This window comes from Syngnathus scovelli, chromosome 5 (genome assembly GCF_024217435.2).
Source record: "Syngnathus scovelli strain Florida chromosome 5, RoL_Ssco_1.2, whole genome shotgun sequence".
NCBI lineage: Eukaryota > Metazoa > Chordata > Actinopteri > Syngnathiformes > Syngnathidae > Syngnathus > Syngnathus scovelli.
This window is the reverse complement of record NC_090851.1, coordinates 11269570-11286009: the sequence shown is the minus strand read 5'-3', so window position 1 is coordinate 11286009 and position 16440 is coordinate 11269570.

The following is a 16440-nucleotide window of genomic DNA, read 5'->3' as shown; positions in this document are numbered from 1 at the left end:
TTTTTTATATTTGACCAGTTTTTACTTGCCTGATTTGAAAACCAGTGATTTGTCAGTTTGTTTTGTAGCTTTTGCTGTATATAATATGAGGTGTTCATACATTTATTTGGGTTGACAGTCATAATGGCCCTCCGAAAGAAGCTATGACTACAATGCGGCCCGCAAAAAAAAAATGAGTTTGTCACCCCTGCACTACATCATAGGCTGCTGAAGTGATGTCAGATGGTAAGCAGCAATATTAAGATCAAATAGTTCATCTTAATTTTTATGTTACCTGCCTCCTTGTCTCTCAAACTTTTTTATGTAACAGTGAGTAAAAAACATATAAATTTGGTTGGTAAGGCTCTTTTCTTGGTAAAGCTGACATTTCCGTCCACTGTTTTTTATTTCTAGATTGGATAAGTGCCCACCTTTATGGCAGCTGGCTCAGTGGTAGAGTGGTCATCTCCCAACCATGAGGTTTGGGGTTCACGCTCCAGGCATTGTGACAATGTCCAAGTGTCCTTGAGCAAGACACTGAACCTCAAGTTTCTCTTGATGGCATTTCATCAGTAGGTGAATGAGGAAGCATTGTCAAGCGCTTTGGTAGAAAAGTGCTATACAAGTACAGCCCATTTGCCATTTATTGCTCTTCTTTTGTAGCTTCCATTGTTGAAGTAGGTCTTAACCCTACGTGTGATGTTCTTGTTCTGTTATTATTCCTGAAAAGACTCCATGCTGGGACAATTGGCTCAAATTCAACGCGAGTACAAATGACCGAAAATGCCTTCTAATAAGTGCACATAATGACCTGTGTGCTCATGCGCTCGCCTGTTTGTATTCGCCCGCATGCGTTCGCTTGTGTTTTTATGTGTGCATTTATCTGCGCGTATGGGTGTGCTTGATAATGATGTCCATGAATTATGCATGTGGTGCAATGGTTTTCATTCAATTTCTGCTCTTATAACCCCCAAACAACATTACAGAGGCGGGTCTCTGGGCATTTGGCTGTAAATATACTGTGAACTAATAGACTCAAGACAACTCTGGGCAACACCAGTCTAAAAAGCACTCACTGGGGAGGGAGCATAACAAATTGCCCGGAGGCAGAGCTGTTTTCAGGTCAGCTCTTGTACATTACTTTTGACTGACAGGGGCACCAGTGAGGCTGAGAGCTAATTTGAAATCAGGAAATATAGGGCATTTTTTGTTTTTGTTGATAGGTACGTTATACCAGGCGTTAAGCTAACTAAAGGATGGAACACATAGCTTCAAGGGTAACTGAAGAGCTGCTGGCCAGCCGATCAGCGCAGATTTTCACGCAAGAGGGAAAAGCACAGCTCGGCCCGGCAACTTTAGTCTTCTCTTGTTTGAAGAGCCGTCTCACATTGTGAACGGTCAACGCAGATGAGGTGCGATGCGAGTCGGGGACTCGGGAGTATGAGAAACAGCAGTCCCAATAGGTCCCTCATAACTGTTCAGAGAAGACAGCACAATCTCTTGACTAAATAGAAGAATATTACCATGACATATTAATTAAGTGATGCTAGTCAGTTGTTCAATTCAGTTAAGGTATCGTGGTTACGAGCTGCCTCCTTCATAAACCCACAAGCCATTAATCACTTTGAGTATGTCACCCGGGTTGCAACATTTCTGGCTTAGCCCTGGGATGTGCTGGAGCTAGTCCTTCGGGTAACAAGACAAACAATGGCTGTTTTTTTTTAAATCATTTTTTCATTGTGAAATATAAAAAAGGTAACTGGGATTAATCTGCAAAAAATTGCTCCATTAGAAAGTTGCTTCTCAAATGAAGTCACTAATTAGCAAAACTGTCACCAATGTCAATGACTTGTGACCTTGCCCGCTTTCATCATTTGCTGTTTGTGGCAACGCCATGGCTCAGAGCGCTGTTGCACCTTGTCCTTTCGCTCCCATCACTTCTTCCTGTTTCTCCATTGCTGTCCTCTCACTCGCTCCTTGTCTGTTTTGTTGCTCACGAATGGCCGCAAGCTACTTGTTTGGGGGCTGGGGTGACCAGTTCTGCACTTGTGACATTGACAGTGTGTATGCCTAGTCGTGTGTATTGACTGTATGAGTGTATGTGCATGGTTGTGTTGTGACCATGAGAAGACGTGACATTTTATTTAGTTGGCAGAAGTCACTTGTTGCATTGCTTCAATTGATATGATTACATTTTATTTCCACAATATCTCATATATATATATATATATATATATATATATATATATATATATATATATATATATAGTGCTACAAAAAAGGCAATCATCATAACTTTATGCCAAATGCCAAACTATGCCGCATTTCCTACCAAGAACCTTGAAAAACAACATTCAGATGTTTTTCATGAGAGTTCATATATAGTTCACTATTTATGTCACACACAGACATAGCTCCTTTAGGGTGACAAGGGAAAATAAAACACCCAATGAAATATATTTTGACTTGGTTGTGGCTATAATAACAAGGTTAATTTTCGTGTGTGTCATATAGAGGCTTTGCTCTTGGTGTAGGGCAATTCTGCAGGAAATTCATGCAAATGCTCTGAAATGACACTAATTCAATCAGGAATGTCCTTGACTTTAGGCACTGACTGCGAGATCTTTGTCAAATCAGTTTCACTTGTTTCATAGTGTGGAGAGGTCATTCATGAACCGTTTTACTTCTAATTACAGCATTATCTATCTATCTATCTATCTATCTATCTATCTATCTATCTATCTATCTATCTATCTATCTATCTATCTATCTATCTATCTATCTATCTATCTATCTATCTATCTATCATGAACCATTTTACTTCTAATTACAGCATTATCTATCTATCTATCTATCTATCTATCTATCTATCTATCTATCTATCTATCTATCTATCTATCTATCTATCTATCTATCTATCTATCTATCTATCTATCTATCTATCTATCTATCTATCTATCTATCTATCTATCTCCCTCCCTCATCCATCCATCCATCCATCCATCCATCCATCCATCCATCCATCCATCCATCCATCCATCCATCCATCCATCCATGCATCCATCCATCCATCCATCCATCCATCCATCCATCCATCCATCCAGGGCCTAGATGGATGCCCAGCTATGGGCAAACTACAGACCGCGGGCCACATCCGGCCCACGGGGTCGTTTAATCCGGCCCGCCAGACCTGAATAAATTGTATTATGAAACATTTTTTTTGTCATTTTCCCTGCAATGACTGTGTTTCCCCAGTAGATGGGGAAACGCCCGCCCGTGCATTTACTCCCGGAAGCCGTGTCAGAAAGATCTTTGTTCACTCACAAGTGCGTGTACGTACTCAGTAGTACGGACCCCATGCACTCTGCGCTCTATTTCTATCAATGCCGAATTTTGAGTGTGGGGCTGTGAGCATTCTCGTGATTTGCACGCTGAGCTTTCAGATACAGTTTTACGCTAAAGCCACGCACGCACAATCCTTCCCCTGGAATCCTTCCATTAAAATGAGTGGCCCAAGGAGAAGAAAGGCTGACACTGAGAGCCGACCGAGTCTTTAAAAAAGAGTGGACAATTTGGCTCTACCGACGCGTGTGAGCAGACGTTCAGCCACGTGAACATCAACAAGCCCCGTCACAGATCTAGGTTTAACGGACCAACACCTCGGCTCTATCCTAAGAATTGCCACAACAAATTTTACTCCAGACTATTTAGCACTAGCAAAAAAAGGGAGACCAACAACACTGTTCCCACTGAAAATAAAGGGGAGTTTCTCTCGTTTGTTGTAAAAAAAAAAAAAAAAAAAACAAGCATTTGGAAAATAATTTTTACAAATAGCAGGGATTGAAACTAGCGGCCATTCTCATTTTCAAACAATGCAGGATGTTCAAGGAGATAGATGCACCACCTGTTTGCGACTAATCTTAACTTTTAAAAGTTTTAAGGCCGACTTTAAGAAAGTGTTTGCCGTTTACTCATCTCTGTCACCAGGTGTTTGTGAGTTAAAGCTCTGCTCTGATTTTCAGATATCCGTCACCGTGTTGCCGATTTGATTCTTTATTACTTTATTTAGATGTATTCTTTTAGTGATTCTTTAAGATGATGTATTTGGTCGGAATGTTTGCCGTTTTATGTGATTTCGCCTCATTAGATAAACATCTTTCATAAATCTGACCTGCAGCCGCTGAAGTGATGGAAACTGTTATTCAAAATAACAGTGTCGTATTTAATGAGAATCACTGATAGTAGTCTTTGGGTGAAATATTTTGTTTAATGCTACTAATAAATAGCTTTTTTTTTCGAATATCCATGCTTTACTACGTACTAAAGGCCAAAACCTTCTATGCAATGACCTTTACATGTCATTTATAATACTTCACACAAACACTACATCCATCTGCTCCTGGTTCGGCCCCGCAGTCAAAATTTAGAATCCAATTCGGCCCGCAAGTCAAAAAGTTTGTCCACCCCTGATCTAGGCCCTTGTTGTGATCTCAATTGCTGTTAGAATCATGCCTAGACGTATTTTTTTTTCTGTCAACAAAATATGCTGACTGAGAAAAACATTAATGAATCTATGCCATGCAAGCATGCATCCTTTATGATTTCTTTTATTACGAGGTAGGTTTATGGCTATGGTTCAATATAAACTCCAAAAGCTTTACTTGTATGCTTTGCACATTCAAATCACTATTATTATGTTCCATAACAGTATGCAAGATACCCACAGTAAGCAATTTCATTAATCCTGTATTGTTTGTAAAGGACAGTGATTGTGCTCACAGTTTAAAAAGTATGTTAATAAAACATTTCCATGTAAATGGCTGAGGTTAAATTGTTACGACTGCTAAAATGAAACATTCACGGATCAAGAAAACATTACAAACCGTATAAATTACTGTATAGTGTTGGAAACGATTCCCTTTCGTTTGACGGATTTAATGGCTTCAATATTTATTTAAATAAAATATATATTTATGCTAATGTGGTGAGTGATACAAGAGTCACTTTTGATAACCAACGTGAATATAAAAGAGGTTGAAAGGCTAAACTATTTTAAATGTTGGTTAATATCCATTTCAATTACAGCAAAGATGTTGAGACAATTCTCTTGTTAATAATTATTTCCCAAGAAGGAGTTTAAGGCTTTATTAGGATATACAAGAATGATTTCAAAGACAAATGAACATTATTAATCAAATGTTTGGTGGTAATTCATAGTAGGCTAACTGAAGATGTCACATAATTGTACATAAATACTTGCTCTGATTACCTGCACAGCTTTTGGACAATACATTTACAAGAACTGATCCAATCCATTATCCAAAATCCATACAGAATACTTTTGAATAACTGGGCCCTGAAGCTCCTTATCCTACTGAGGGGCCAACAATTTCGAGTGTTGTCGAAAGCAGCAAATGTTGCATTTTGAGCAGGGGTTTTTCAAAGTAGCAAATATTCACCAAATGTTTGCCATCTGTGGCCAAGTACAAATTGACGATTGCTAAAAATCGAGCATTGTGATTTGTCCTCTGCCTCGAAAAAAAAATAAAAATAAATAAAGATTGCAACATATTCGTAGAATGAGTCACCTACTCTACCTGGGCACAATGTGCATAGACCGACTTGGAGATTGGCAAATGCAATCACAACTCTGCCTACATTTGATTAGAACATTCATTAGTACTGACCTAATAAATGACCCACCAAAAATGAATGTGAATGTCATATGACGAGAGTTGCGAATCGTTCTTCATATTGGTTCATAGACCGCTGACTCAGAATCTGGATCAAAAATGTTGTCCAGTATGTCTAGCTTTGCTTTTTGCCTGCACCTGTATTCTCAATTGCACTTACATCTTATTAACTTTATCACACTTTCTAGAGCTTATTTGCCTCCACTCTCAACATTTTATTTAATATTCTATCTGCTGTTGGTTGCGAAAATTTAATTGTCAATTTATGTGATTCAATTCATTTTTTATTCTGTCTGGATTGAATCATAAAGTAATATTAGTAATATGTTATTATGCTCTCTGACTGTGATAAAACATCAGAAAAACAACTCGAAACATCCGGAATGTTCATCTGCATTCAAATGTAAGCAAGCATTGCTTGTGCTGACTTCAGGTGCATAAGTGACGTAGGTTTATTAGTTCTACATTTTGGGAACCTTACAGAACCAATGCATGAGTGTCATGTGGGTCGATGCCTAACATATTTAACTATTCAATAGCTTATGTACTTAATCCCCACATAATACTCAAGGCCTGATGTTGAATTAGAATTGCCACATATACCCATATGTTTCATGTACGTAAAACTGAAAAATTGTCAGTGATTCTGAGAAGACTGCAAGATAAGTATCTTGTAAAAATAACATCAACAATTCTCAGAATGTGGATGAAAATGCCATTTAAATGATCCATCAGCTCAAGATAATGTCTGTCGTCTATGTGGATGTGTAGGTGTCTGTGTGATAGTGCTATTGTCTGTATTTTTGTGTGGGATACGCTAACGGCAAAGTGCACATCTATCATTATGGCTATTATTTTTGCAACAGTTGAGAAAAGTTTTTGTGGGTGGTAAGAGAGATAATTGGGAGACTGTTACACACGAAGGAAAAGCAAGACACTGACAAACACCTTACAAATAAGTTCTCTCAATTTTGAAGGAGACATGGAAAATTGACTTTTGAATGTTTGTAATATAGTGATAATAAAGTATTTTTCTTGTGAATATCTGCCAACCCATCAAGTGCAAAATTAAACCATGTAAATCTGTCATCTCCATATTTAATGAGAATGTGGTTGTGAGTGAGCCGGTAGGCTTCTGCCCAACTGTTGTGCAAGAATAATTCACATAGGAACAAACCACACCTCGCTTTCTCAGCCAGTGACATGGCTGACTTAAGTTTCAAACAAAAGGCTAAACTACAAGCAGCAGTCAAAGTGCTATCATTTAAAAACTACCGTAATTTCCGGACTATAAGTCGCGGTGTTTTTCATAGTTTGGGTGGGGGGGGGGGGGGGCGACTTATACTCAGGAGCGACTTATACATGTTTTTTTTTCACAAATTTTTACTTGATCATTAAGACATCACTTACTTACAAGTATAGTTGACCACTTCGCATGTTATTTTTAGTATAGTTGATCACTTCACATGCTTTTATATCTTTATCTTGAACATATTCAAAACATAAAAAACATCAAATAAAGCAATTAACACTTTAAAGCACCATATCCAAGTCCACTGTCTGCTGTATGAACACTTGCTCCATTTTTGCTCCTCTTATATTTATCATTATTTTTTACTATTATTTGTTTATTTATCATTTATTCAACACTCTTATTTATTCATTGTTCGTGCCTTCTTGTCTTTTTTTTTTGTGTTGCTTGTATGCATATGCGTACTATCTCACCGAGGGATAGTGGGAACGTAATTTCAATCTCTTTGTGTGTCTTGGTATATGAAAAAAAATCGACAATAAAGCAGACTTTGACTTTGATAAAACAACCAAATAAACAAAACAAAAAACTACATCTGAAAAAATATATATTTTTAGACGAAACTGGATGAGGGCGCTCTAAATTTCACCGTTGGCCGTGACTCATCAACTGGGTGGGTTTAAGAAAAATGGCACCAAAAAGAAACTCATATTTTCCAGATTACAAACTTCAAGTTGTAAAATATGCAGCTGAAAACAGTAATCGAGCAGCAGAAAGAAAGTTTGGAGAACCGTGATGTACCACGGGATTACTATTTCAAGTGACGTCAGTGGCACGGCGCGGCGGTTGTTTACATAAAGGACAAACGTACCCACGTAAGGACTACCGGCATCATTAGCGGTGATCATTTCTAAGTGACACGGAGGACGAAGAGTTTGAAGGAATTAAGGATTTGGAGTGACATAGAAGGTTTGAAAAACTATTATGGCTTTTACGCACGCCCGGTCCTACTCTACTGAGTCGGGGGCCGGTGCTCGGCTGAGTGGCTGTCCGCGAACCATGCATGGGGCTCGGACATGGCCATTACGCACGCCCGGTCCTATGCCGTGGAGCTCTCGTGTCTGGAAGTCCACGCCGCCACAGGTTTGTTTTGTTTAATAAAGAGCCGTTTACCAAACCCACGTCTATCCTTGTACTTTGTTAACGCTACAATATAGTTATATACTAGATCTGTGGAATAAAGACGAGGCTGACGTCAGGGCGCACGTGCGACGATGTTGACAAAGGACGAGGAATTTGATCGATGGATTTAATGGTTTTAAAGTGCACGGATGGTTTGATAATATTATTGCTTATATTATAGTTATTTGAAATATAGTTTATCTATCGTTATATGAGCCTGTGGAATATTTTGAATTGCAAGCGCCCTCAGCCGCGCGCACCCATTGTTGACAAATAACGATCGATGGATTTAATGAATTGGAGTGACACCGATGATTTTATAAACGTGTTATTCATGTAATCGTTTCTTTAATAACTCTATATGTTACGTCAGGCCCATTCTCAGCTCTTCGTTTGTGTTTGTCACGTTAGCATACCTATCGCTTAGCCTATTGCTATCGTATCGAACGATCGATGGATTTAATGAATTGGAGTGACACCGATGGTTTTATAAACATGTCATTTATGTAATAGTTGTCCTAAATCACTCTATATGTTACGTCAGACGCGTTCTCAGCTCCTCGTTTGTGTTTGTCACGTAAGCATACCTATCGTTTAGCCTGTTGCTATCGTATCGAACGATCGATGGATTTAATGAATTGGAGTGACACCGATGGTTTTATAAACATGTTATTCATGTAATAGTTGTACTTAATCACTCTATATGTTACATCAGGCCCGTTCTCAGCTCTTTGTTTGTGTTTGTCACGTTAGCATACCTATCGTTTAGCCTGTTGTTGCTATCGTTTAGCCTGTTGTTGCTCATTCATGACTGTTTTTGGTGTGGGATTTTGTGGAATAAATTGTCCCCCAAAATGCGACTTATACTCCGGAGCGACTTATATATGTTTTTTTTCACTTTTTGGGGCATTTCATGGCTGGTGCGACTTATACTCTGGAGCGACTTATAGTCCGGAAAATACGGTAAATGGTAAATTTATCTCCAGTGTTTAGATAGTTCTTGATCGGCTGCTGTCCCTGTGGGGGTGGGATATTAGTGTTTGGCAATGAGGGTGGCCGTGGCTAATGATATAGAACAGGTCGTACAGTAAGCAAAAAGTCGGCTGTTCAAAACCTGCTCTGTCCAAGTTGTGTTGTTGTGACCCTGGGCAAGAAACTTCACCCACCTTGCCTCTACTGTCACTCACACTGGTGATGTGAATGTTTGGTAGTGGTGGGAGTGGCCGTAGGCACATACTGGCATTGACCCTTCTGTCCTGAAAAGTGTAGTAGAAATCTGATGCATTATTATCCATCCATACCATCCATTTTCTGTATTGCTTTGTCCCCATGGGGGTAGCGGGCGCTCTGGAGCTTATCCCAGCAGTCACCGGGCAGTAGGCAGGGGACACCCTGAACCGTTTGCCAGCCAATCACAGATGGCAATGATTGTCATTGGCGTGTGTGTGTGTCTTTGTTTGTGTGTGAGTGTGTCCGTTTGTGTGTAAGTGCGTGTGTGCAGCTTTGTGCCAGGTAAGCACAGTTGAAGTAATGGTGCAGGGGGGGAGTTTGTGTTCACCAATGTGTCACACACAGATACATTATAAGAACTGCTGTCTCCTTGTGTTGAAATGCTTTCATAGTCTCGGGTCCTTGTTTGTTTTCTATACTGCAGCCTCTGCTTCTGTACGTAGAAGCAAGTAGCTAGATACAGTGCATACTGTCACTGAGTGATGTGAAAAGTGACACAGCCAAAACCAAATACAGATGAAATCCATCCCCATATTGGCATTCAACCTTAGTTGAACTTGGCTTTGTCACAGTAATATACACTGGCTCACAGGCAAGAGATGACCAGCCATTAAGAGCTTCATTTCAGCAGGACAAGCAAAGATCGTTTGATCCTTTGAATGACAGCATGCCATCCATTAATCTATCCATTTTCCTCAGTTTATCAGGTTGTGCGGGAAGCAACCTGGGAAGTTCAACCTGGGAAGTTCAGACTTCTCTCTACCCGCCCACTTTGCCAAGCTCTTCCATGGATACCTTGTCATTCCCAGACCAGCTGAGACAAAAGTTGTGTGACTGATCTACCTTTTGATTCAGCTCCTTCTTAACCATGACAGACCATGTTGATGATCATGACTGCAGAAAACATGCAATGAAAGTATAGGTAGCAGTGAACCCAAATTACTACTGTTCATCTGAGCTCCTAATGTCACTGTCTAAAACAAATAACTAACAAGATGTACCAAAATTTCATTTAATTTAACCAAGTAATCTGCATGTTCTCCTCTTGCCTGTGTGGGTTTCCGCCGGGTGCTCTGGTTTCCTCCCACATTCCAAAAACATGCATAGTAGGCCAACCACTCCAAATTGTCCCGAGGTGTGAGTGAATGTGAATGGTTATTGGTCTTTGAGTGCCCCCCAATTGGCTGGTGACCAGTTAAAGATGTACCCGCAACCCCCGTTGACAGATGGGATTAACTCCAGCACCCCCGCGACCTTCGTGAGGATGAAGCGGCTCGAATGATGGATGGATAAAAACTGAGGTTACTGTCTTTAAAAACCAAAGACCAAGTCCAAAACCTGGTGTGATGATAGAATCCGACCTAACTTTCAGCTGTCATACCAAATTGATATCAATAAAACATTCTTCTACCCTCTGAAAAATGTCCAGATTGAAAAGTTGCATGCTTATTTTAAAAGCACAATTAGCTGCTGCTCATTCAGAACGCCGCATACTGATGGATCACTATATTCATGGTTCATTATATTTATAGATGTTCCAAATAGACCAACTTAAGGGAGTATTTGCGCTAGGTATGAACAACCTGTCACTATGTGTGTATTTTGCATGAAAACAATGTTGGCTTCCCACAGAAAACCACCTCCTTGATTGACCTTGATATATATATATATATATATATATATATATATATATATATATATATATATATATATATATATATATATATATATATATATATATATATATATATATATATATATATATATATACACTTGTAGTCAATTACAATCACACTCTAAAAGTCCAAAAACCAAGCTATAACACACGGCATTAAGAAACATCACACATAGGCCCAGAAGTGACATCAAAGGTCAGGAGGCAAAAAGAAAAAGGGATCAGGGAGGGGGGATCACTCATTTTATCTCCAGGTTCCCTCTTGTGATTCACTGCAGATAGGTCCAATTACCTCTGGCTCCTGATCATAGGAAAAGGACCACTCTCTATCATGCCAGTTATGTCATGGGAACCTGTTATGATAGATGATAATTCCACAAGTGACTATGGTAAAGACTTCCACAAAACTGTATTAAATTTTGGTGGTCACCTTTTTAAAGATGTAGCATATCGCTGGCGTCAAAACGAAATGATCAGTTTGTGAAATTTAGTATTTTTTCACAATTATATTCTATTCGTCAAAATATTGACCAGTTTAAAGCATTGAACGTGGCTTATTCTTTTTAATGATGAAATGTTAATTATTGAACTAGCCTGTCATTTTGAGGTCTCCTCAAAGTGATGCTCATTACAGCTTCCCATTTGTTTATGAATGAATGTGTGAATCGGTGAATGTGAGGCAATGTAAAGCACTTTGGGCACCATACGGTGTGGAGAAAGCACTATATAAGTGAAATCCATTTGCCATTTACTATTTTGGAAGTATGAGGAGTGCGCCCAACTACAGGAATTTGAAATAATCTATTATCACCTCTCACACTTCTAGTCATAATGGCATCACGATAACAATATTATAGCAACCCAAGTGCTGTTCTTATCGCTTCAGTCCATGCTTACTGTTTCCACCGGACCTCATGCACTGCCAATGTAACTCTCATATACTGCAGCTAAATGGTATGCATTGGATTTAAAAAAAAAATATATATATAAATATATATATATATATATATGCATTCATCCGTTTTCTATATTTCTTGTCCCCACTGGGGTCGCGGGCGTGCTGGAGTCTATCCTAGCAGTCATTGGGAAGTAGGCGGGGGACACCCTGAATCGGTTGCCAGCCAATCACAGGGCAAATGTACTGTATGTTTGTATGTGTCATATGTACGGTATAGATGGATGGCAGCAGCTCACAGTTTTGTTTCTTTCGATTCCTTTTTAATTTGTCATGTGCACTATACAAGGGGAGCATTTTTTAATGACTTTAATGAAAGCTCATATTGACAACAAAAGAAATGATCATCTCCTGATAGTCATTATCGGCACAGCAGCTGCCCGATTGTCTGGGGCTCCTCATCCATTATAAAGTTCAGACTAATATGTATTTCTCGGTTAATGGTGTGAGGTTGTTGCAGTGCCTAGAAATGAAAGGAGGTTTGACCCAGATATCTTAAATTAGAAATCCATATTTCATTTCTCAGGCAAGAACCCTTGCTTGCCTAAGGCCGGCAACTGATGTGGGCAACTGTGATAGGTACTATGTCAGTGTCGAGGCCAGCTCATGCCTCTTTGTTTAGTTGTTAAAAATGCTGCATAATAAAGAGAGAGAGAGCGACAGACAGACAGACAGACAGACAGACAGACAGACAGACAGACAGACAGACAGAGTCACAAAACTAGTGTGGTCTGAAAGATCATGGTAATAATTGGTCATCTGAAATTATAGTCATAATGGGAGTAGTGAGGGAGGGGGGGTAATATGAGCTTTTCATCAATTAATTAAGAGAACAAATATGTCTGACTAATTTTTCCAACATTATTAGTACTTAAACCAAATTGTGTATTGGTTAAGGCTGACTGGTTGGTTGTTGGTTGACACATTTTGTTTTTTTCTGCCAAGTTAAGATTTACCAAGTTCTGTTTGGCATTTTGTCAATTATCATCATATGTTTTTATTCCTCCCTGATGTCACCTTATTGTGGTAAAGGGGTTTGTGCAGCCCAATTATCGTAGCAGCTAAATTGTCTAACCCTCAACCTTCTCTGATGCAAGTCAACAACAGCTTCTCACTTTGTATAAATAAGTTGTGCATAGTGTTTTTTTATATATATTTTTTTTATAATACAACTAACTTTCATTGATTCAAACATCGGAGAATACTTGTAGACAGAAACAAGAAACAGGGTGTGTCATCTGACGTTGGCTATCTTGTATGAATGCTCAGTCTACAGGGTTCTTGTGAAAGATGTTGCGTATTTGTCACAACATTTTGACAGGTAACACACTAATTTACCAGGTAGACCTGTTTCTTGCTTTCTAATACTGTATTTTGTATACAATGTAGTGATTTAACAGAGAAATTAATGTGGATGAATAAAGGTGTTATAGTGCTTTTTTGGAATAAAAGTATATGTATCTTTTGTTTCTGTAGGCTCGTTGTTTAGGGACATAGTGCCACCAGTTCCTAGTTTGTCATTCAAATAGCCTGATGCATCGATACGTTTGGAAAACAATGTTTTTTTTGGGAGTTTGGGAGTGAATTTTGTAATTTATCACAATATATGTTGGTGTCTTATACCGTAATTTCCGGTGTATAAGCCGCGACTTTTTTCCAAAATTTTGAACCCTGCGGCTTATAGTCAGGTGCGGCTTATATAAGATTTTTTTCATGATTTTTGTGATGACTTGATCACTTTTACTCTTAACACTATTATATACAGTAAAAGCTACAAAACAAACTGACAAATAACTCGTTTTCAAATCAGACGAGTAAAAACTGGTCAAATATTTGAAAAAATATATATTATTAAAAGTGAAGACAATTTGCAATTCTAGTAATGACACACGAATTTGATGCACAATGTGTCTTTGTGGGCCACATAGAATGATGTGGCGGACCGTATCTGGCCCCCGGGCCTTGAGTTTGACACCTGTGCTCTAAACCCTTTCTCTTACTCTGCCATGTGACTCAGAGATTATACAAAGCAGTGGCGCTGCTAATACCATCTGCATTGTATTAAAACCCAATCAATCAGCATTTAAATTCAATTCTTCTGACATTTTGCTCACCAAGAACAAGTTGTAATGAATGTGAACTTTTAATGCATTTTATTCAGAAGGTTACTTTGAACCCTGAGGCTTAAATGGCGGCACGACTCCAGGGGGCGCTCTAGCAGGAAGCAAGAGCAAGACAGGCGAAGAAGAGATAATGCGCCGAAGAAGACGTGCTAGTTTGTGTTTCGCGCATCACGCAGAACGCGATCAAGACGGACATTACTGAAAGGAAGCTTTTATACACAAACCGTCATTATGGGGGACAAAAGAAATGCATATGATGCCGCTTTTAAACTAAAGGCAGTCGATGTTGATGACATTGTGTTGCGGCACCCTTTTCTTCATTTCGTGGTCCCGTCTACTCTGGAGCTATACGTGTCGCTCGCTAGTTTGATGTAATTTAGTGCTTTGTGCATGGATAAGATTAGCATGAACAGACCCTCATCATGGAAAGTGCTAGAAGAAATGGATAAAATCGACAACGAAAGAGATACTGAGAAAGTGTGTGGCGAAGGATATCTAACGCTATTCCAATCGGAAATTGAGGAGGAAGACTTCGACGGTTTCAGTGCACAGGAGGAAGATGAAGACAATGAAGCTCTTTTTTTTTACTTTTACTTTAACCAGTCCTGTTAGTGCTGTGCTACCGTGTTGCTGCTGTGTTACCGCCGCGTCTCAGTGACTTTTACCGGTATGTTTTATTTAATCAAACCCTATTAGTTCTGTGTTACTTCCGTGTTGGTGCAGTATTACTGACGCGTCACAGGCAGTGTTTGGAAAGAAATGTTAAGGTATGTTATTAAAACTTTAAAAAAGCGTTCTGTGTCCAGTATTTCTTTGTTGATAACTCGCGTGCACACTTCCGTGTTGCTGCGGTACTACTGCTGCGTCACAGGCAATGTTTAGAAAGACATGTTAAAGCATGTTATTCAAACTTCAAAAAGGCTTTCTGTGTACTGTCTTTCTTTGTAAAAAACTCGTGTGCACATGCGTCTTATAGTCCGGTGCGGCTTATGTAAGAAAAAAAACTAAAATATCCCCGAATTTTAGCTGGTGCGGCTTATACACCGGTGCGGCTTATACACCGGAAATTACGGTACTCATTTAGAAACCACACACATGCAAAATGAAGAAACGAAAAGAGAGAAAGAAAGAGAGTGAGAATGAAAGATCAAAATCTGCAGTGCATAACCAAAGAAGGAACATCAAAATATTTAATGAACAGCCACATACTCCCACTTTTTATTTAATACATCATTCTCCAAACAGCATCAAAGCTTGTGAAAAAAAAAAAAACAAGCAAGTGTTTAATTCGGTTTTCATTTATTGCTGATGCTAAATTTCTGGTTGATCTGCCCTGGAATTAAATACCTGACCTTTTGATTGCTGTGATGACATTTACCTGCTTATTCACACATAAAGTACTGTACAAATGAAATGAAGGTCAGAGGTTTATGTCAGCTGTAGGCTAATGATGAACCATGTTTCATATGTCAGCTCATGTGCCTTTTTCACTTCAGTGCTATGACCGGATTAATTGACCGTCACTTAACTTCACCATGACACATTAGAACCATCTCCCCTTCTGACACTCATCTGAACTTTCACTCAGAGACTCATCCATAGAGGATGCTTGGGAAAGGACGCACAAAAACAAGCATTTATGTTGGTTTTTGGGTTCTTTAGTGCCAATGATGCACCAATGATGCACCAATGTTTACATTAACCATTGTACCACATTAACATTTAATTTTTTAAAAAAAATCTGGAAAATGCTGAGTAGGACATACATCAACCAATCTATTTTCTATACTGCTTGTCCTCTTTAGGGTCGCATATGAGCTGGAGCCTTTCCCAGCAAACTTTCCTGAACTGGTCACTTGCCAATTGCAGTGGACTAGGATTGGCATTAATTATACATACACCCACAAGGAGATGATATGACGGATCAGTTGCAGTTCCAACGAGGGGGCTCACACTCCCTAGCTACCCTGGTAAAGTCTATTCACAGTGCTGGAGAGGAAAGTTTATCTAGATTTAGATTCTCAAAGAGAGAAAGAGCAGTGAGGTTTTTTTTCCTGGCCATGAAAAAGCGGATCCAGATTTATCACTTAGAAAGTTTATCTGAATTCAGACAATTTTATTTTGTGCAACTACTTCACAAAATAAAATTCAGTCAATTAAACATTTTTTTTTTCAGTCCAGGTTCGGAAAACAAGATGTGTGGAAAGTTGGTGTTTCACAGAAACAACAATAGTATTGGGCTTGAAGGAGGCACTGATGTTGTACAGCCTGATTGAAGACAAAATGGTGTGCATCATTACATACAAGGGGCAAATAATTGGATATTGCTGCAGTGCTTTGGCTATTATGTG